A 22,632-nucleotide genomic window follows, 5' to 3' on the forward strand; every position below is an offset into this window, starting at 1 on the left:
TTTCATTATAGTGTTTAGAATATGTTCACTTTGAGAATCAGGTGCTCAACATTAAAAGTTTATATTTATGTACTTATTTATGGCATTTTATCCCACATTAAACATGAATTAGATTGGAACCTGGGATCATTTAATATTTTTTTCCTGGAGAGAGTAATGCATTACCCCCCGGCTATAGCCAGCTCTGCAATTTTGGGGGGGGGGCGCAGAGGTGGATGGGGGGGGAGGGGCAGAGGTGGACGGGGTGGCGCAGTGGTGGATGGGGGGGGCGCCAAGGTGGACCGGGGAGAGAGCCTGTTGTTAAAAATTTACCAGCACACCACTGCCCCAGACACCACTACTCCTTCCTCTCTCTCCCCCATCCCCTCTCCCTATCCCTCTCCATTTACTGTCCCCCAAGTTCATATTTCATTCCCTTACCTGTTTGTAGTCTCTGTTTGTCTGTTTCTCCTGTGTACACGTTGGGTGAAGAAAAATGTTCTCCGATTTGTTTTAAATTTACTACACTGTAGTTTCATCGCATGCCCCCTAGTCCTAGTATTTTTGGAAAGCGTGAACAGACGCTTCACATCCACCTGTTCCACTCCACTCATTATTTTATATACCTCTATCATGTCTCCCCTCAGCCATCTCTTCTCCAAGCTGAATAGCCCTAGCCTCCTTAATCTTTCTTCATAGGGAAGTCATCCCATCCCCGCTATCATTTTAGTCGCCCTTCTCTGCACCTTTTCCAATTCTACTATATCTTTCTTGAGATGCGGCGACCAGAATTGAACACAATACTCAAGGTGCGGTCAGAAGTAGGCAAGATGCCATTGCACTATTTTCCACCCTCTGTCCATCCTCAGGATGTCGCGTTTTTTCCCTGGACGGGGGAAAAGGCGTTTTTCATTTATGGTGAAAAGCTGCGCCAGCCACAGCACATCCATTTCCGAGAAGTTTGGTTTTCTTCCCCGTGCAGCCATTTGTCCGACGTGTGTCATTAGTAGTAGTTGTAGTAGTGTGCACACTGACGTACCCACTCATTTATAGCGCGTCAAAACATTGCACGCACTACATAAACGTGTTATGACGTGCTTTATGACAGCCGGGCAGCCCCAACGAGAGGTACAGACCTCTCATTAGCTTTCCCGTTGTTTTCCAGCGTTAGGGCAAGCGGTAAACTTTGATGCATCTCATTTCAATAGAGTTTCTACACAGTTTTCTCATCTGCATTCCGTTTTCCTTTGCTGCTACCGTCGTCGGAAATTGGGCTTTATTGCATGCCAGGGTAGGAAAACTGTTCGTTAAAGCCTCGTTTAGTTTAGTTCATCTTGCCCTGAGTGGCTAGAGTGTCTGGCAGGAGAGTTTGTAGTGGGTGTTTGTCGGTGGTGGGAGAGTGAGTGGCAGCTTCTGTTTGTTGCTGCTGTGTTTCACCAAGTTGGTAGGGAGAGGTGAGCACTGGTGGCACTGCATTGCACCTGTAGTGTGGGCAAATGGAGGCACTAAATGCACAGGTGGCTTACATGTTGGAGGAAGAGGGGAGGCACAACAGGAGGTACTCACGCCCCAGAGTTTTCAGGCCCTGTAGCACTTTCCTAGACCTCACTGACCTGCAGTGTCTCACTAGGTACCGCTTTGATAGGGTTGCCATTCAGCACCTTTGTGACCAGCAAAAACCCCTCCTGCAGCCCAGGCCCCGTAGGAACAACCTCATCCCTGTGCACCTAAAGATCACTGCTTCTCTATCTTTTCTGGCCACTGGGAGTTTCCAGTCTCTCCTATCTGTGAACACGGGTCTCACCCAGGCTTCCATTTCTAACTGCCTCACCCAGTTCCTTGATGCCTTCCTTACCCACACCTCTGAGTACATCACCTTCCCCACCACCCCCCAGGCTTTGTAGAACAACATGGCTGACTTCTACGCTGTAGCTCTCTTCCCCTTGGTCATAGGCGCCATTGACTGCACACGTGTCGCACTCAGACCCCCTCCCCCAGGGCATGAGAGGCCACTTATAGGAACAGGAAAGCATTCCACTCACTCAATATGCAAGTTGTGAGTGATGCCCAGGGGTAGATTCTAGACGTGTGTGCCTGTTACCCAGGTTCCACCCATGATGCCTGTATATTGCAGCACTCAGGAATCTTCCGCAGGTTTTAGTGAGGGGAGATCACCAGCGGATGGCTCCTTGGTAAGTGCAGCATGGATCTGCCCAAACTATACCTCCTCCAACAGGCAGCCCTCAGCACTGTCTCCCTCCAGCTCAATCCACAACCCACTATTCCCCCCCCCCCCCCCCCCACCACCTCCACAAGGTACCCACTCCAAACAATACACACTCATCTTTCTCATCCTGCTTCTCCCCAAAGGTGACAGAGGCTACCCACAGTAGAGTTGGCCCATGACCCCCATAGTTCACCCACAAACAGGGTCAGAGGAGAACTACAACAGTAGACATTGGACCACCCGTGGCATCATCGAGCGCAGCTTCGGACAACTTAAGAACAGGTTCTGATGTCTGGACTGTTCTGGAGGGGGAGCTCCTGTACAGCCCCTAAAAGGTGACAAAGATATTCCTGGCCTGCTGCATGCTACATAATTTGGCAATGCGCAGAGGACAGGCCCTCCCAGAAGAGCCACAGCCACCAGAGTAGCAGGCCCCAGATGAACAGGATGAGGAGCCCCCTCCACCTCCTGCCCACAGAACAGAGCAGAGTGTACACCAGCTGAGGGTCAGAGCCAGGCAAAGACTGATCGAGACAAGTTTTGTGTGAGAGTAAGTTGACATTTATTTATATCACACACATTATTTACACACCAACACCACCCCCCCTCCCACCACCATCACCCGCTCTGTGCATATTCCCCTCCCTCCAACCCTCACCCCCAACCCCCCAGCATGTCCCATCACTTTCCCCACCCCCCTCCCCTGGCCTTGTCCCCGTCCCCTCCTACCCCTCCCACCGTGTTCCTTTGCAGCTAGTGCTGCAGGGGAGCTCCATTGAGAGTCCTCTGATGAGCTCCCACTCTCCTTCTCTGTGTCCACAAGGCAGCCTGCTGCCTCGGCTGCCCTGTGGAAGTCCGGCCACCTTGCGCTCTGTGGCTTGCCCTGCAACCTGGGCACAGGACCCAGGAGGGGAGCTGGTGTGGTGGCTGCTGGTCCAGTGGCTGGGGAGGCTGAGGATCTCAAGCTCCTCTTCTGAGCAGGCGGTTGCTGTGCAGTGGTGGAAGTCGACGCTAGTTGTTGGGCTGTATTAGGTGCTCTCAGGTCACGACATATGCTCTCGATGCTGTGCTCCAGCCGTTGGAGCTGCTGTATTACTTCACGTTGGGTCTGTACCGCTTCCCATTGCACCTGGAGCGCTTCCCGTTGGGCCTGGAGCGCTTCCCATTGCAGCTCCAATTTCTGGCTCCGGTAGTCTTCCATCTGCACATTCTGGCCCAGAAATTGTGTGGCGAGGCGCAGTAGCTGCCTCCTCTGGCTGGATGGCCTCTGCTGAGGAGGTGCCCCCCCTTCTGCATCTTCAGCTTCTTCTTCAGTGCCACCATCAGCAAAGGCTGCGGGTGGTGGAGGGAGAGCCTCTGCTGCAGGTGGTGGAGGGAGAGCCGGCGCTGCTGCTGCTGGGTCTTGTGGTTCCACCCCATGGTCCTGTGTGGTTTCTTGTGCAGGCCCACTGGTTTGCTGCTCTGTGTGCTGGGGCTGGTGGCCACTAGGGCCAGCTTCTTCCTCCTCCTGGTCGTCATCACCTGCATAGCAAAAGGGGACAAATTGTGTTGGTCAAAATAACCCACTTTTGTTTTTCAGCATTCATATACATAGCCCCACAGGCAAACACCCAGCATAGAGATGGTGAGAAAGGTAAAATTATGTATCATACCTGATAATTTTCTTTCCATTAATCATAGCTAATCAATCCATAGACTGGTGGGTTGTGTCCATCTACCAGCAGGTGGAGATAGAGAGCAATCCTTTTGCCTCCCTATATGTGGTCATGTGCTGCCGGAAACTCCTCAGTATGTCGATATCAAAGCTCCATCCGCAGGACTCAGCACTTAGAGAATTACACCCACAAAGGGACACTCTGCCCAGCTCACCACCGCCGAAACGGGGGAGGGGAATTAACCCAGCTCATCCCCACACAAGTGGGGGAGGGGAATCCGTCCAGCTCATCCCCGCGGAGCGGGGGAGGGACATCACCCTGCCAATGCGGGGGAATCTGGCTTATCCTGCAACCGCGGGAGGAGCTGACTGACCCTAACACCGCCGAAGCGGGAGGGGTACAAAGCTGCCCTACAGCCGCACGAAGTGGGAGGGAGCGCCGGCAGGTCTCAATCCAGCCCCGAAAAACAGAGGGGAGAGGAATGCAGCAGCTCACTGTAACACAAAATCATCTCAACTCCTGAAGAATCCAATTGAAAAAAAAAAACTTGAACACGAAGTCCTCCTGAATAGGAACTGAAGACTAAACTTGAACCTGAAATGCAACCAGGATAAAAACAGTACAGATATCCGGGAGGGGCTATGGATTGATCAGCTATGATTAATGGAAAGAAAATTATCAGGTATGATACATAATTTTACCTTCCATATCATCATGCTGATCAATCCATAGACTGGTGGGATGTACCAAAGCAGTACTCACCCAGGGCGGGACATAGAAATCCCTGACCGCAACACTGAAGCTCCAAACCGGGCCTCCGCCCATGCAGCCACAGTCAAGCGGTAATGCCTGGAGAAGGTATGAGCCAAGGCCCAAGCTGCCGCTTTGCAAATCTCTTCCAAGGAGACGGACCCGGCCTCCGCCATCGAGGCCGCCTGAGCTCTAGTGGAGTGAGCCTTCAGCCGGTTAGGCGGCACCTTCCCTGCGGCCACATAAGCCGCTGCAATGGCTTCCTTGACCCATCTTGCCACTGTAGGCTTAGCAGCCTGCAGACCCTTATGAGGACCTGCAAACAGGACAAACAGATGATCCGACTTCCGGAAATCATTGGTCACTTCCAAGTATCTGATGATGACTCGTCTCACATCTAGATATCTGAGAGCAGAGTACTCCTCTGGGTAGTCCTCCCTACGAAAGGATGGGAGACAGAGCTGCTGATTCACATGGAAGCGAGAAACAATCTTGGGCAGGAAGGAAGGCACTGTGCAAATAGACACTCCTGCCTCAGTGAACTGCAGAAAGGGCTCTCGACATGATAGCGCCTGGAGCTCTGAAACTCTTCTGGCTGAAGTGATAGCCACCAAAAAGACTGCTTTCAACGTCAGGTCTTTCATAGATGCCCTTGACAAGGGTTCAAAAGGCGGCTTCTGCAAGGCTCTTAGCACCAGATTGAGATTCCACGCAGGTACCACTGAGTGCAGAGGAGGGCGCAGGTGATTAACTCCCTTGAGAAAGCGCACCACATCTGGCTGCGAAGCCAGGGAAGCACCCTTCAGGCGGCCCCTGAAGCAAGCCAGAGCCGCTACCTGGACTTTAAGGGAACTGAGCGACAGGCCTTTCTCCAGACCTTCTTGCAGGAACGCCAACACTGAAGAAATTGGAGCAGTGAAGGGAGAAAGGGAGCCTGCCTCACACCACGATGCAAAGGTACGCCAAACCCTGGCGTAAGCAGTAGAAGTAGAGCGCTTCCTCGCTCTCAGCATAGTGGCGATGACCTTGTCTGAGAAGCCCTTCTTCCTCAGACTCTGCTGCTCAATAGCCAGGCCGTAAGACCAAAGGGGGAGGGATCCTCCATCACCACGGGACCCTGATGCAACAGGCCCTGCTCCGCTGGCAGTCGCAGAGGGCCGTCCACTGAGAGCCTGATCAAGTCCGCATACCAGGGACGTCTGGGCCATTCCGGACCCACCAGGATTACCCTGCCCGGATGCTTTGCCACCTGGTCTAGCACCCTGCCCAACATGGGCCAGGGTGGGAACACATAGAGAAGCTCCTGTGTCAGCCACTGTTTGAGAAGAGCATCTACTCCCAGAGATCGAGGGTCCCGTCCTCTGCTGAAAAAGCGCGGCACTTGGCAATTGGCCGATGACGCCATCAGATCTAGGCTCGGCTGGCCCCAGCGCTTCGTGATGTCCAAGAACGCCTGAGCCGATAACTGCCACTCTCCGGGATCCAAGGTATGGCGACTGAGAAAGTCCGCCTTGACATTCATGACTCCGGCAATGTGGGCCGCCGACAGCTGTTCCAGGTTTGCTTCCGCCCACTGGCATAGATTCATGGCCTCCTTGGCTAGAGGGACGCTCTTGGTACCTCCCTGGCGATTGACATAGGCCACAGCCATGGCATTGTTCGACAGGACCCGTACTGGCTTCAACGCCAGTACCGGGAGAAACTCCAAAAGCGCCAACCGAATGGCTCTGAGTTCCAGGAGGTTGATAGACCACTTTGCCTCTGCAGGAGACCAGAGTCCCTGCGCTGTCCTTCCCAAGCAGTGGGCTCCCCAGCCCATCAAAGAGGCGTCCGTCGTGACGACAACCCACTCCGGGGTCAAAAGAGGCATCCCTGCGGACAACTTGTCTGTCCTCAGCCACCAGCTCAGCGCCTTGCGCACCGCTGGGTCCAAGGGAAGGCGCACAGCGTAATCCTCCGACACTGGAGTCCAGCGCTGCAGCAGAGAGTGTTGTAGTGGTCTCATATGAGCCCTGGCCCAGGGCACTACTTCCATCGTGGCCGTCATAGAGCCCAACAGCTGCACATAGTCCCAAGCCCGAAGAGGAGAGGCTACTAGGAACTGGTCCACCTGAGCCTGAAGCTTGACAATCCGATTGTCCGGCAGGAACACTCTGCCCACTTGGGTGTCGAAACGAACTCCAAGATACTCCAGGGACTGAGTCGGGCGCAGCTGGCTTTTCTCCCAGTTGATGATCCACCCCAGGGAGTTCAAAAGAGCAATCACCCGGTCTACAGTTTTGCCGCACTCTGCATAAGAGGGGGCTCGGATCAACCAGTCGTCCAGATAAGGATGGACTTGTACTCCTTCCTTTCATAGGAAGGCCGCAATGAGGAGGAGTGGCCTAGTGGTTAGGGTGGTGGACTTTGGTCCTGGGGAACTGAGGAACTGAGTTCAATTCCCACTTCAGGCACAGGCAGCTCCTTGTGACTCTGGGCAAGTCACTTAACCCTCCATTGCCCCATGTAAGCCGCATTGAGCCTGCCATAAGTGGAAAGCGCGGGGTACAAATGTAACAAAAATAAATAAAAAAATAAATGACCACCATTACTTTGGAGAAGGTCCGCGGAGCAGTAGTCAACCCGAACGGGAGGGCTCTGAACTGGAAGTGTCGGCCCAGGACTGCAAAACGCAGAAAGCATTGATGAGGAGGCCAGATGGGAATGTGCAAGTAAGCTTCCTTGACGTCCAAGGATGCCAGGAACTCCCCTGCCTTCACTGCCGCTATAACAGGGCGGAGAGTCTCCATTCGGAAGTGCCGAACTTTCAAGGCCCGATTGACCCCTTTGAGGTCGAGGATAGGCCGTACCGAACCTCCTTTCTTTGGTACCACAAAGTAAATGGAGTAACATCCCTTGCTAAGCTGATCTTCTGGCACCGGAACGACCGCACCCAGGCGGATCAGATTGTCCAAAGTCTGCTGCACTGCCACAGCTTTGACCGGAGACTTGCAGGGAGAGTGCACAAACCCGTCTCTTAAGGGTCGGCAGAACTCTAGCTTGTAGCCATCTCTGATGACTTCCAGCACCCAAGCGTCTGACGTTACCCTGGTCCATTGGCCCAGAAACGAGGACAGGCGTCCTCCAATCTGCACTGGGCCATGGACCAGGGCCCCGTCATTGGGTACGAGACCCTGGGGGAGGACCGGAGGACGCACCTCCGGGACGGCGGTCTCTGCAAAAGGAATGCTGCTTGGGGGAGAAGTTCCTCTTGAAGGAAGAGGGGGCAGAGGAGCCCGACTTGCCCGGGCAATACCGACGGGCTTCCTGAAACTGTCCTTTGGAGGAACCGGGCCCGAGCCCTGACCTCTGGTAACCTCTTGCCCTTAGATGTGCCGAGATCGGTCACAATTTTGTCCAGCTTGACCCCAAAGGCAGCTTGCCTTTAAAAGGCAACTTAGCCAGGCGAGACTTAGAGGCGTGGTCAGCAGACCAATGCTTCAGCCAAAGCCAACGCCGTGCAGAGACTGTCTGAGCCATACCTTTAGCCGAAGCTCTCAAGACATCATACAGCAAGTCTGCCAAATAAGCCAAGCCCGATTCCAGGGCCGGCCAATCAGCCCTCAAGGAAGGATCCGAGGGGGAAGCCCGCTGTACAATCGTCAGGCACGCCCTGGCCACATAGGAGCCGCAAACTGAGGCCTGCAAACTTAAAGCAGCCGCCTCGAAGGACGACCATAAGGCCGCCTCCAATCTTCTATCTTGGGCGTCCTTAAGGGCCGTGCCACCTTCCACCAGCAACGCCATTTTCTTAGTCACCGCAGTGATTAAAGAATCCACGGTAGGCCAAAGAAAGATCTCCCATTCACTTTCAGGCAGAGGATAGAGGCGGGACATAGCCCTAGCCACTTTGAGGCTCGCTTCCGGGACATCCCATTGAGCCGAAATCAAGGTGTGCATGGCATCATGCACGTGGAAGGTTCTAGGCGGGCGCTTCGTCCCCAGCATAATGGTGGAGCCAGCAGAGGCTGAGGGAGAGACGTCCTCCGGAGAGGAAATCTTCAAAATGCTCATGGCCTGCACTAACAGGTTGGGCAAATCCTCTGAGCGAAAGATCCGCGCTGCAGAGGGATCATCCGCTCCATCCGAGCGGAAATCCGTCTCCTCCAAGGAATCCCCAAAGGACCGCTGGGAGAACTCTGATACGCTGCCCTCATCTACATCAGAGGAGACAGAGTCCTCTAGGTCCTGGAAATCCACCCGAGGGCATTTGCTTCCGGAGGCCTCAACCCCTTTATCAGACGGGGCAGGGGCAGCGTTTTGCATAAGAAAAGCCTGATGCAGCAGCAAAATGAACTCAGGGGAGAAGCCCCCCGAACTGTGCACTTCTGCAGCTTGGGCCAGGGCCCTAGACGCACCCTCAACCGGCGCTCGCAAGATCGGGGGAGAAACGTGCTGCGCATCCAAAATGACGTCCGGCGCGAAACTCCGAGAAGGAGCCGCGCGGGAAGAACGGCGCTTAACTTTGGCCGCTTTCTTACCGTCACCCGAATCAAGGGCGACCATAGTATTAACATCTCCCAGCTCGAGGGCGGCCCAAGAAGAAGCCGTCCGAGCAGAGTGGCCGGTCAACATGGAGTGGGCGAGCAGCGGGGGATGGGTGCTTATGGCGGGAAAAACCGCCGCACTGGAGGAAGAACCGGGACACTGACCGGACTCCAAACTGATGCTTAACAAAGGCAATTCAGGTTTTGAAATCCCCGCATCCCCGCTAGACGCACCCACGCGGTCCGGGGAGCGAATTCTCGCGCCCTCGCCCTCCGACGCCATAAGCCACGTGGAGACCGAACGGGGAACCCCCTGCCCGCTATAAAAAGGTAAAATTACCTGCTTCTCGCTCCGAGTTGTAACGAACTGGTGTCCCAGTGAGCAGCTGCAATAAACGTTGAAATAAACGCCCTTAAGGACGTCCAAAATTTTTTTTTTTTTTCAACGGAGCCAGCAGGAGGGGGGAGAAAAGGAGGGACCTGGCACCACCAGGTTTGCACTTGCTCAAGAAGAGCCCTCAACCCCAGGTACTCAACAAAACCTAAAAATTAGGCTTGGAGACCTAGCCAGAGCTGCTGCTGTGTGTGACCACCACCTGCTGAGATAGAGAACATACTGAGGAGTTTCCGGCAGCACATGACCACATATAGGGAGGCAAAAGGTTTGCTCTCTATCTCCACCTGCTGGTAGATGGACACAACCCACCAGTCTATGGATTGATCAGCATGATGATATGGAATGGGATTGGCAGGCAAGCCACAGATGTCATTGTACATGGTACAGAGCTGGAGATAAGGAGTGCAGTGTACTACAGAGACTGATGTGCAAGAGAGCCACACAAGCAGGTGGGTAGACATAGAACTGTGGAAGGAGTGCAGAGGATACAGTGGCTAGAGCACAGAGGTATGGGAAGGAGATATGCAGAGTTTGGTGATCAGGAAGGCCACCCAAAGCTGTGAAACAGTGGTAATCTACACACACATTGCTGGAAACCCTCCCCCCTCCACTCTCCCCTCCCCCTCCCCCCTGCTACTCCGTGTGTCATGGTCTGTAATGAATAGTGATTTGCATTGCAAGTGGTGTTCTCCTCCAATTTCCCTACTGAGGAGCACCACACTGTCCCCCACTTGTGTAAAACAGAGTATAGCACAGCACAACACATACCCCAGCTTCCTAATGGTCAACCTACCAGAGCCCTCAGGCTGTGCTGATGTGTCAAGTGACTCAATGCCATGGATCCCTTCTGGGGCAAGAGCCCATGAATAATGCGCTTGATGGGGGTCAAGTTAGTGGTGTCATCTGCTGGGGGGTTGGCACCAACCTTCCTCCTGACATCATGCCTCAGCCGGTGCCACTTTTGTTTACAGTCTTCCACATCCCTGCCACAGTGGAAGACCGCGTTGAGCTGGTCCCTTACTGCCTCCCTTTTACTCTGCTTCGTTGTAGCAGCAGCCAGCCTTTGGCCCGTGGGAGCAAAGAGATGCGTGTGCCTCCTCTGCATTTCCTGAACCAGCAGTTCAATTTCAGGGTCGCTGACATTACCTTTTCCGGTGGGTGGTTGCTTTGGTGCCATTGTACCACAAGTTCAAGGTAAGCTCATACCTCTCAGCTACCTCTTCCCTTTCTGCTATGTAGGTGCTAAACAAACACTTCTTGCATCTTGCAAAATCTCTTCTGCAAGATATAAGTTTGTACACCAGGAGTCAGGGGATGGCCCTTCTTGCCTTCAGCACAAAAATTCATTTGGAAATCAAATAGGAGAGACTCACAACAATGATTGGGGGTAGGGGGACATTACATTGGTACAGATGATGTCATTGAGGTGGACATGAGGACAGAGAGTACCGTTTGTGTGCAGTATTGTAGGGATGTGGGAATGTTTTTTCTTTCTAGTACATAGATTCTGTTAATGAATGTGCATGTGCACATATCACTGATTACCCTTGAATGCAGACTACATTCTCCGAGGACAAGCAGGCTGCTTGTTCTCACTGATGGGGTGACGTCCACGGCACCCCCTCCAATCGGAATCTTCACTAGCAAAGACGTTTGCTAGCCCTCGTGCGCCGATGCGCACTGCGCATGCGCGGTCGTCTTCCCGCCCGAACCGGCTCGTGTTCGTCAGTCTTCTTTTGTCCGCGCTTGGGACGGTCGTGTTTTGCCGCCGTTTCGTGCCCCTCAGAGGACCCTCGCGCGTCTTTCGTGTTTTCATTTTTAAAAAAACCCTTTTTCCCGTATTTCTAGTTTTTTCCCAGCGTAAGTTTTCTTTCGCTTTCAGGAGCGGCCTCGTTGGCCGCCCGCACGGGTTTTTTTCCCCTTTTTGTTCGGTGCCTCTTGTCATCATCGCAAATTTTGATTTCACCGGCGCGATTTTTCCGCCCATGACATCGAAGCCTTCCAGCGGCTTCAAGAAGTGCACCCGGATAATCTCACTCACTGATAGGCACGCCTCGTGTCTTCAGTGTCTGGGGGCTGGGCACCGCCCGCAGGCCTGTAGTCTTTGTGCTCTTTTGCAAAAGAGGACTCGGGTAGCGAGATTAGCCCAGTGGAACGTTTCTGTTCTCCGGCGCTTCGACGGCATCGGCATCTAGAGATTCGTCGGGTACATCGATGTCGGCAGCACCGAAGTCTTCGGGGACCGCATCGACGTCGACTGCATCGAAACGTCTTCCTCCTGCATCGTCGGTACCGAGGCTTCAGAAGAGGGCGTCGGTGGTACCAGGACCCCCTCTGGTGCTGATGTCGTCGGACGGTGGTGCTTCGTCTGGAGTGCAGGTGAGGGCTGTCCATTCCCCTGCTGGTGGCGGTGAGCCTTCGGGTAGGTCTCCTCCTGCCCTGAGGGCTCCTGCGGTACAGCCCCCCCAGGATCGACCTTCTTCGGCCCCGAGGAAGCGACGTCTGGATTCAACGTCCTCCTCATCGGTACCGTGGAGCTCCGGTGACATGCTTCGCTCGAAGAAGTCGAAGAAGCATCATCACCGGTCACCTTCCCGACTTGGTACCGGGAGCTCTGGGTCGCCGAGGGAGTCGGCACCCAACAGGCATCGGCACCGGGAGGACCGCTCACCCTCCATCCAGGAGGTGTCGGTGCGCTCTACCCCGGACAGCCCGGTACCGCCTCCATGCCCGGAACAGATTCTGACCTCGACGCCTGCACCGGCTTCTCAGTCTTTCTCTACAGCCGCTCTGCACGAGAGTCTCCGGGCCGTTCTTCCTGGCATTCTGGAAGAGCTGTTGCGCCCTTCTCCTCCGGTACTGGGGGTGCTTGCGCCACCGGTGCCGTCGAGTGAGGCGACAGCTGGCCCTTTGCCCGGGGTGAGGTCCCCGGTACCGGTGCCGCTTGCGGTACCGGTTTCGGCTGCCTCCCAGGTGGACTCCCCGACGACGTCGGGGGAGGGAACTTCGCCGCTGCCGGCCAGGGAGTCCACCTCTCGACGCTCCCACCGTGGCCGTGGTTCCACGGAGTCGAGACGGACACGGCTTCAGACACAGGTCCGTGAACTTGTGTCTGATACCGATGATGAGGCCTCGTGGGAGGCAGAGGAGGACATCAGATATTTCTCTGACGAGGAGTCTGATGGCCTTCCTTCTGACCCCACTCCCTCCCCTGAAAGACAGCTTTCTCCTCCCGAGAGTTTGTCTTTCTCGGCCTTTGTCCGGGAGATGTCTACGGCCATCCCCTTCCCGGTGGTTGTGGAGGATGAGCCAAGGGCTGAAATGTTTGAGCTCTTGGACTATCCTTCTCCACCTATGGAAGCGTCCACAGTACCCATGCATCATGTCCTGAAAAAGACATTGCTGGCGAACTGGACCAAGCTACTAACTAATCCCCACATTCCCAAAAAGATAGAATTCCAATATCGGATCCATGGGGACCCAGAGCTGATGCGCACTCAGTTGCCTCACGACTCTGGTGTGGTGGATCTGGCCCTGAAGAAGGCTAAGAGTTCTAGGGAGCATGCTTCGGCGCCCCCGGGCAAAGACTCTAGAACCTTAGACTCCTTTGGGAGGAAGGCCTACCATTCTTCCATGCTCGTGGCCAAGATTCAATCTTACCAGCTCTACACGAGCATCCATATGCGCAATAATGTGCGGAAGCTGGCGGACTTGGTGGACCAGCTCCCTTCTGAGCAAGCCAAGCCGTTTCAGGAGGTGGTCAAGCAGCTGAAGGCATGTAGGAAATTCCTGGCCAGAGGGGTATTTGATACCTTTGATGTTGCGTCCAGGGCCGCTGCTCAAGGTGTGGTGATGCGCAGACTCTCATGGCTGCGTGCCTCCGACCTGGAGAATAGGATCCAGCAGCGGATTGCGGACTCCCCTTGCCGTGCGGATAACATTTTTGGGGAAAAAGTCGAACAGGTGGTAGAACAGCTCCACCAGCGGGATAACACTTTCGACAAATTCTCCCGCCGGCAGCCTTCAGCATCTACCTCTTCAGGTAGACGTTTTTATGGGGAAAGGAGGACTGTTCCCTACTCTTCTGGTAAGCGTAGGTGCAATCCTCCTTCTCGACAGCCTGCGGCCCAGGCTAAGCCCCAGCGCGCTCGCTCTCGTCAGCAGCGTGCGCCTCAGCAAGGCCCCTCAGCTCCCCAGCAAAAGCCGTGGGCGAGCTTTTGACTGGCTCCAGCAGAGCATAGCCGAGATCAAAGTGTCCGTGCCAGACGATCTGCCAATCGGGGGGAGGTTGAAAGCTTTTCACCAAAGGTGGCCTCTTATAACCTCTGACCAGTGGGTTCTCCAAATAGTCCGGCAAGGATACACCCTCAATTTGGCCTCCATGCCTCCAAATTGCCCACCAGGAGCTCAGTCTTTCAGCTTCCAGCACAAGCAGGTACTTGCAGAGGAACTCTCCGCCCTTCTCAGCGCCAATGCGGTCGAGCCCGTGCCACCCGGGCAAGAAGGGCTGGGATTCTATTCCAGGTACTTCCTTGTGGAAAAGAAAACAGGGGGGATGCGTCCCATCCTAGACCTAAGGGCCCTGAACGAATATCTGGTCAAAGAGAAGTTCAGGATGCTTTCCCTGGGCACCCTTCTTCCCATGATTCAGGAAAAATTGGCTATGCTCTCTGGACTTAAAGGATGCTTTCATGCATATCCCGATACTGCCAGCTCACAGACAGTATCTCCGATTCCGTCTGGGAATGTGTCACTTCCAGTATTGTGTGCTACCCTTTGGGCTCGCCTCTGCGCCCAGGGTGTTCACGAAGTGCCTGGCTGTGGTAGCAGCAGCGCTTCGCAGACTGGGAGTGCACGTGTTCCCCTATCTCGACGATTGGCTGGTGAAGAACACATCCGAGGCAGGAGCTCTACAGTCCATGCAGATGACTATTCGACTCCTGGAGCTACTGGGGTTTGTGATAAATTATCCAAAGTCCCATCTTCTCCCAGTACAGAGACTCAAATTCATAGGAGGTCTGCTGGATTCTCGGACGGCTCGTGCCTATCTCCCGGAGACAAGGGCCAACAATCTGTTGTCCCTCGTCTCCCGGGTGCAAGCGTCCCAGCAGATCACAGCTCGGCAGATGTTGAGATTGCTCGGCCACATGGCCTCCATAGTACATGTGACTCTCATGGCTCGTCTTCGCATGCGATCTGCTCAATGGACCCTAGCTTCCCAGTGGTTTCAGGCTGCTGGGGATCTAGAGGACGTGATCCACCTGTCCACGAGTTTTCTCGAATCCCTGCACTGGTGGACGATTTGGTCCAATTTGACTCTGGGACGCCCTTTCCAAATTCCTCAGCCACAAAAAGTGCTGACTACGGATGCGTCTCTCCTGGGGTGGGGAGCTCATGTCGATGGGCTTCACACCCAGGGAAGCTGGTCCCTCCAGGAACAAGGTCTACAGATCAATCTCCTGGAGTTACGAGCGGTCTGGAACGCTCTGAAGGCTTTCAGAGATCGGCTGTCCCACCAAATTATCCAAATTCAGACAGACAATCAGGTTGCCATGTATTACATCAACAAGCAGGGGGGCACCGGATCTCGCCCCCTGTGTCAGGAAGCCGTCAGCATGTGGCTGTGGGCTCGCCGTTACGGCATGTTTCTCCAAGCCACATATTTGGCAGGCGTAAACAACAGTCTGGTCGACAGGTTGAGCAGGGTTATGCAACCTCACGAGTGGTCGCTCAACTCCAGAGTAGTGCGCCGGATCTTCCAAGTGTGGGGCACCCCCTTGGTAGATCTCTTCGCATCTCGAGCCAACCACAAGGTCCCTCAGTTCTGTTCCAGACTTCAGGCCCACAGCCGACTGGCATCGGATGCCTTCCTCCTGGATTGGGGGGAAGGCCTGCTGTATGCTTATCCTCCCATACCTCTGTTGAAACTCAAGCAAGACCGAGGCACCATGATTCTGATTGCTCCTTTTTGGCCGCATCAGATCTGGTTCCCTCTTCTTCTGGAGTTGTCCTCCGAAGAACCGTGGAGATTGGAGTGTTTTCCGACCCTCATCACCCAGAACGAAGGGGTGCTTCTGCATCCCAACCTTCAGTCTCTGGCTCTCACGGCCTGGATGTTGAGAGCGTAGATTTTGCCTCTTTAGGTCTGTCAGAGGGTGTCTCCCGTGTCTTGCTTGCTTCCAGGAAAGATTCCACTAAGAGGAGTTACTTCTTTTTATGGAGGAGGTTTGCCGTCTGGTGTGACAGCAAGGCCTTAGATCCTCGCTCTTGTCCTACACAGACCCTGCTTGACTACCTTCTGCACTTGTCTGAGTCTGGTCTCAAGACCAACTCTGTAAGGGTTCACCTTAGCGCAATCAGTGCATACCATTACCGTGTGGAAGGTAAGCCGATCTCGGGACGGCCTTTAGTTGTTCGCTTTATGAGAGGTTTGCTTCTGTCAAAGCCCCCCATCAAACCTCCTACAGTGTCATGGGATCTCAATGTCATTCTCACCCAGCTGATGAAACCTCCTTTTGAGCCACTGAATTCATGCCATCTGAAGAACTTGACCTGGAAGGTCATTTTCTTGGTGGCAGTAACTTCAGCTCGTAGAGTCAGTGAGCTTCAAGCCCTAGTAGCTCATGCTCCTTATACCAAATTTCATCATAATAGAGTAGTCCTCCGCACTCACCCTAAGTTCTTGCCAAAGGTGGTGTCAGAGTTCCATCTGAACCAGTCAATTGTCTTGCCAACATTCTTTCCCCGTCCTCATTCCTGCCCTGCTGAACGTCAGCTGCACACATTGGACTGCAAAAGAGCATTGGCCTTCTATCTGGAGCGGACACAGCCCAACAGACAGTCCGCCCAAATGTTTGTTTCTTTTGATCCCAACAGGAGGGGAGTGGCTGTGGGGAAACGCACCATATCCAATTGGCTAGCAGATTGCATTTCCTTCACTTACGCCCAGGCTGGGCTGGCTCTTGAGGGTCATGTCACGGCTCACAATGTTAGAGCCATGGCAGCGTCAGTGGCCCACTTGAAGTCAGCCACTATTGAAGAGATCTGCAAAGCTGCGACGTGGTCATCTGTCCACACATTCACATCTCATTACTGCCTGCAGCAGGATACCTGACGCGACAGTCGGTTCGGGCAGTCGGTGCTTCAAAATCTGTTTGGAGTTTAGAATCCAACTCCACCCCCCTAGGCCCAATTTTTATTCTTTTCCAGGCTACACTCTCTGTTAGTTGGATAAGTTGTTAGGTCAATCTCAGTTATGTCCTCACCGTTGCGAGGCCCAATTGACCATGTTTGTTGTTTTGAGTGAGCCTGGGGGCTAGGGATACCCCATCAGTGAGAACAAGCAGCCTGCTTGTCCTCGGAGAAAGCGAATGCTACATACCTGTAGAAGGTATTCTCCGAGGACAGCAGGCTGATTGTTCTCACAAACCCGCCTGCCTCCCCTTTGGAGTTGTGTCTTCCCTTGTCTTGCTATATACGGGACTGACGAACACGAGCCGGTTCGGGCGGGAAGACGACTGCGCATGCGCGGTGCGCATCGGCGCGCGAGGACTGACAAACGTCTTTGCTAGTGAAGATTCCGATTGGAGGGGCTGTTGTGGACGTCACCCCATCAGTGAGAACAATCAGCCTGCTGTCCTCGGAGAATACCTTCTACAGGTATGTAGCATTCGCTGTTTGTGCTTACACTGCTGAGGGAGCTCTTATATGTGTAGCTACAGGAGATGGCCCTGATAGCCCAGGAGGGGGGGGGAGCAAACACTTACCTCTCCAACCTGTCCCTTATCTCACACCAGGCTTGGATTGAGACAGTCCTGGGGGGGCAGGTGGTGGTGGTAGCGAAAAAGAATGCACAAGTGCTTCAATCACAGGTGCACTAGGCACAAAGTTTCCTGCTCACTAAAATTTGGCTCCCGTCTGAGAGCCATGTTTCTCAGTAAATAACCATTGAAAAACGTGCATCGCCTTATATGGACGCCCATGCGTGATGGGCATCCTTACATGCACAGTTCCATATATGGACGACCATCCGATATATGGACAGGTCAGTACGTGCACATCCTGGCATATATAATGGCTGCACACATGGACGGCCGTCATGCATGGACGTCCATGGACCATCGTCATGCGTGGGGGGCCTTATCTGGATGAGTACGTATTCACACGTGTGGAGCCTTCCTTATATGGATCATTATCAAGTGTGCGAACTTCATATATACACAATAAAATATGTATGTTCCTTATATTTTCCATAGCTGCATGTTCCGGAAGTACAGTGCATGTAGTTGCGGATATGCAGATATGGGGAAAATATAAGGAACATTGAGAAGTATAAAGTACAGTAACAAAGACGTGTTTCTCACAGAACTGCCGAAGTATGTCCCTGTTACAGGGCCACCGTCCTTAGGTCGGCCTAATAAGATGGACGTCCTTCGGCAGTTCTATGAGATACGTGTCATTGTTACTGTACTAAGGACATCTTTGCAGTATTTTTCCTATACTTTGGGCGTCCCTGATTTGGGCATTTTCAACTGCGATAATGGAATGTCTAAGCATGTCCATGCTATTTTTCCATTATACCTACCTGATTTTGGCCAACTTCGTGAGGGCATTCTCATTCAGACTTGGACGACCTTTTGAAAATGCCCCTCCACGTATACTTCAAAGCTAATATCAAATCCGATCATATTATGATCACTGTTATCAAGTGGCCCCAGCACCATTACCTCCCGCACCAGATCATGCACTCCACTAAGGACTAGGTCTTCCTTCTCTCGTCAGCTCCTGTACCAGCTGCTCCATAAAGCTGTCCTTGATTTTATCAAGGAATTTTATTTCCCTAGCGTGCCCCGATGTTACATTTACCCAGTCAATATCGGGGTAGTTGAAATCACCCATTATTATTGTGTTGCCCAGTTTGTTTACATCCCTAATTTTATTTAACATTTCTGCATCTGTCTGTTCATCTTGGCCAGGCGGACAGTAGTACACTCCTATCACTATCCTTTTCCCCTTTACACATGGAATTTCAATTCACAGTGATTCCAAGAAGTGTTTTGTTTCCTGCAGAATTTTCAATTTATTTGATTCAAGGCTCTCCTTAATATACAATTCTACCCCTCCACCAATTCGATCCACCCTATCACTACGATATAATTGACCTGAACATGTATACCCTGGAGGAAAGGAGAAACAGGTGTGATATGATACAGACGTTCAAATATTTGAAATGTATTAATCTGCAAACGAACCTTTTCCGGAGAGGGGAAGGCGGTAGAACTAGAGGACATGAAATGAGATTGAAGGGGGGGGCAGACTCAAGAAAAATGTCAGGAAGTATTTTTTCACGGAGAGAGTGGTGGATGCTTGGAATGCCCTCCCGTGGAAGGTGGTGGAGAGGAAAACGGTAACGGAATTCAAACATGCATGAGATAAACATAAAGGAATCCTGCTCAGAAGGAAGGGATCCCCAGAAGCTTAGCCGGTGGTGGGAGGCAGGGCTGGTGGTTGGGAGGTGGGGATAGTGCTGGGCAGACTTATACGGTCTGTGCCAGAGCCGGTGGTGGGAGGCGGGGGTGGTGGGAGGCGGGGCTGGTGGTTGGGAGGCGGGGATATTTCTGGGCAGACTTATACGGTCTGTGCCCTGAAAAAGACAGGTACAAATCAAGGTAAGGTATACACAAAAAATGGCACATGTGAGTTTATCTTGTTGGGCAGACTGGGTGGACCGTGCAGGTCTTTTTCTGCCGTCATCTACTATGTTACTATGTAATTTGTACCCCGTTTTGACAGTGTCCCACTGGTTATCCTCCTTCCACCAGGTCTCAGAGATGCCTAGTATATCTAATTTTTCATTTAGAGCAATATATTCTAACTCTCCCATCTTATTTCTTAGGCTCCTGGCATTCGCATATAGACATTTCAAACTATGTTTGTTGTTCCTATTTACATCATCATGCTTAGTACTTGACAGTATTAATTTGTAATCTTTTGTCTGATTTTTATTTTTATTTAAGGACACCTGATCTACTACGGTCTCTTTTGCCAGAGTGGCAATCATTTTCAAAATTTAGTTTTCCTAAAAGAAAAGTGGATAGAATTGTAGGTCAATAAAGTTGTTGGGATAAGAATGTTAACAATAGTTGCAGTATTTTTACTTTTTATTCAAAAAGTATTATATTAGGCAATAACTTTTTACTTAAGTACATTTTTATTGTGTTCTTCACTGCACTTTTACTTAAGTATTAAAATATGCATTTATTTTTACTTTTACTTAAGTACTTTGACCTAGTATTTTAAACAACACTGCACACTGGCCAAACACATGTATCCTGTGCAGCTGAACACCTGGCCTGGGACAGAATTCAAACAATGTACCACCACCTCATATTTCCATTTTCCATGATAGTGGGTACCTCTTGAAAAGAAAACTGCTTACTCCTGTGAGACTCTCGGAGACACCAGTGCACTGGGCTATGTTTGAGCAAACCCTTGGGTTCCTCAAGAGCTGCTTCCAGTGCCTGGACAGAACAGAAGGGGATCTCCTCTGTTTAGTCCTGAGAAGAGCTATGATAACAAATACATCAAAGCAATTATTACAAAATCAGGAAGGGGGAGGTGGAGTGAAATGATTCAGGCAAGATGGCGCTTTATGGCTGCAGTGGCTTGGCACACTTCTACCAGCTCCAGCACCACCACGGCCAGCCCATCAATAGAGGCCATCATTTCCCACATCTCTGTTACCAGCTCCCTGGCAATAGAGGGCTGGCCATGAGGGCCAGTATGAGGGTCTGGGTGTTGTGGCTACTGGGGTTTCCTTTAGTAGCGTAGCCAGGTTGAGGGCATGGGGGAGCGAAGAATGTACTGCCGATGGCGCCAGCACATATTTTAAATGCCCAGTCTCTCTCTCATGTACCCCCATCTTCGCCCAGTCTCTCTTTCTCTGAAACCTCCCCCCATCCTTCACCTAGTCTCTCTCTCATGTATGTCCTGCTCCTAGCCTTCACCCAGTCTCTTTCTCAAAGCTTGCAACCTATTCTCCTCACCTGGCTGACTTCAGATGCTGAAGAAACAGCATATTTCCTGCTTCTCTGATGTGACTCGGATCTCTGTAAGCTTAAGCCAAGCATTTCAAGAAGTTTGGTTTGGTCTGGCTGTTTTTTTGAAGCACCACAACCACAAACCATTCAGGAGCATTAAATCCTACACACCAGAGTGCAGTATTTGTGTGTCATGGTGACTTGGTGCCAGGGGTTTGTTGAGCCCTGACTTATGTCATTTTTCATAACTAGCTGCCAAGCCAAATAGCAGCACTTGGTGGGCCAGGTTCTAGCTTGTGGGCCGAATGTTGGACAAGCCTGATATAGCTGATTGTGGTTGGTCTGTGGTCTATACATATATTCAGCACCGCTGACTACCCAGATAGTGGCACCAAATATTTGTGTTTTTAAAAATATGCATTTATAAAAACCTGCTGACCACTGTGACTGAAGATTGACCTGCCATTGTGGAGGGGCGGAGCAAGATGGCGGCACCAACAGCTCCTTGTGAGTGATTCACCTGAGTCTTCTGAGCTTTCTTTCTTTTTCTTCATTTCCTATGAAACATTTTCTTACTTACCGCGAAAATGCCACATATGAAGAGGAAGGGATCCGTTAGAGTCGGAGCCCAGCCGACACTGGCATCAACGCCAACTCAGCAGACCCTGGAGAGTTTCATAACGAGGCAATCCACTCAGTGTGTGATCGGAGACCCCGCTGATCTTTTGGCGCAAGTAGAAGCCGGGATCTTGGGGTTGGACACGTCGTTTTCCCCTCCGACGCTCTTTACACCTCTGCAACCGGCTGTAATCGGCGACGACGATGGATCCCTAATCCGCAAAGACGGAAAAAGGGCAACATGTCTGGGACCCGTAGCCAAATTAACAACCGAGGCCTCAATTTCATCTGAGGCTCAGAGTGCTGTTATGGTGCAGAGGCCAGGAACAACTATGGTCTCCTCTGCAAAGGTAACGCTGGAGGCCATTTGGGAAGCGCTCCAATACTGGTGCCAGCAGGGTTCCCACGCCTGTTGGTCAACATTTTACAGGACCAGGACACTGTACCAGTGACTTCACAGTGAGAATCCTCAAAGGTAACTTTAAAACCATACAAGAACGTAAGACCTTTGAAGTCAGAATGATTGAATATTTTAACACCCAACAGAAAGGACTTAACAAGGATCTGGGGTTCCTAGCCCATTATAAACCATAAAGCTGTATGTCTCTGTTGATCACCCTCCCCTCACCTATCCACACCCACCCTGTTAGAAAGCGAATGCTACATACCTGTAGAAGGTATTCTCCGAGGACAGCAGGCTGATTGTTCTCACTGATGGGTGACGTCCGCGGCAGCCCCTCCAATCGGAATCTTCACTAGCAAAAGCCTTTGCTAGCCCTCGCGCGCCGATGCGCACCGCGCATGCGCGGCCGTCTTCCCGCCCGAAACCGGCTTGAGCCGGCCAGTCTCATGTGTAGCAAGACAAAGACAAGGGAAGACACAACTCCAAAGGGGAGGCGGGCGGGTTTGTGAGAACAATCAGCCTGCTGTCCTCGGAGAATACCTTCTACAGGTATGTAGCATTCGCTTTCTCCGAGGACAAGCAGGCTGCTTGTTCTCACTGATGGGGTATCCCTAGCCCCCAGGCTCACTCAAAACAACAAACATGGTCAATAGGGCCTCGCAACGGCGAGGACATAACTGAGATTGACCTAAAAAATTTACCAACTAACTGAGAGTGGAGCCTGGAACAGAACAAACAGGGCCCTCGGGGGGTGGAGTTGGATCCTAAAGCCCAAACAGGTTCTGAAGAACTGACTGCCCAAACCAACTGTCGCGTCGGGTATCCTGCTGCAGGCAGTAATGAGATGTGAATGTGTGGACAGATGACCACGTCGCAGCTTTGCAAATTTCTTCAATAGAGGCTGACTTCAAGTGGGCTACCGACGCAGCCATGGCTCTAACATTATAAGCCGTGACATGACCCTCAAGAGCCAGCCCAGCCTGGGCGTAAGTGAAGGAAATGCAATCTGCTAGCCAATTAGATATGGTGCGTTTCCCC

General features: G+C 52.3%; 1 pseudogene; it reads right to left on the reverse strand.

The window, feature by feature from the left end:
- LOC115461638 overlaps positions 1–20,268 on the reverse strand; it is a 49,871-nt pseudogene extending 29,603 nt beyond the window's left edge.
- Between the last annotated feature and the right edge of the window lie 2,364 nt (positions 20,269–22,632).

This window comes from Microcaecilia unicolor, chromosome 1, assembly GCF_901765095.1.
Source record: "Microcaecilia unicolor chromosome 1, aMicUni1.1, whole genome shotgun sequence".
Lineage (NCBI taxonomy): Eukaryota > Metazoa > Chordata > Amphibia > Gymnophiona > Siphonopidae > Microcaecilia > Microcaecilia unicolor.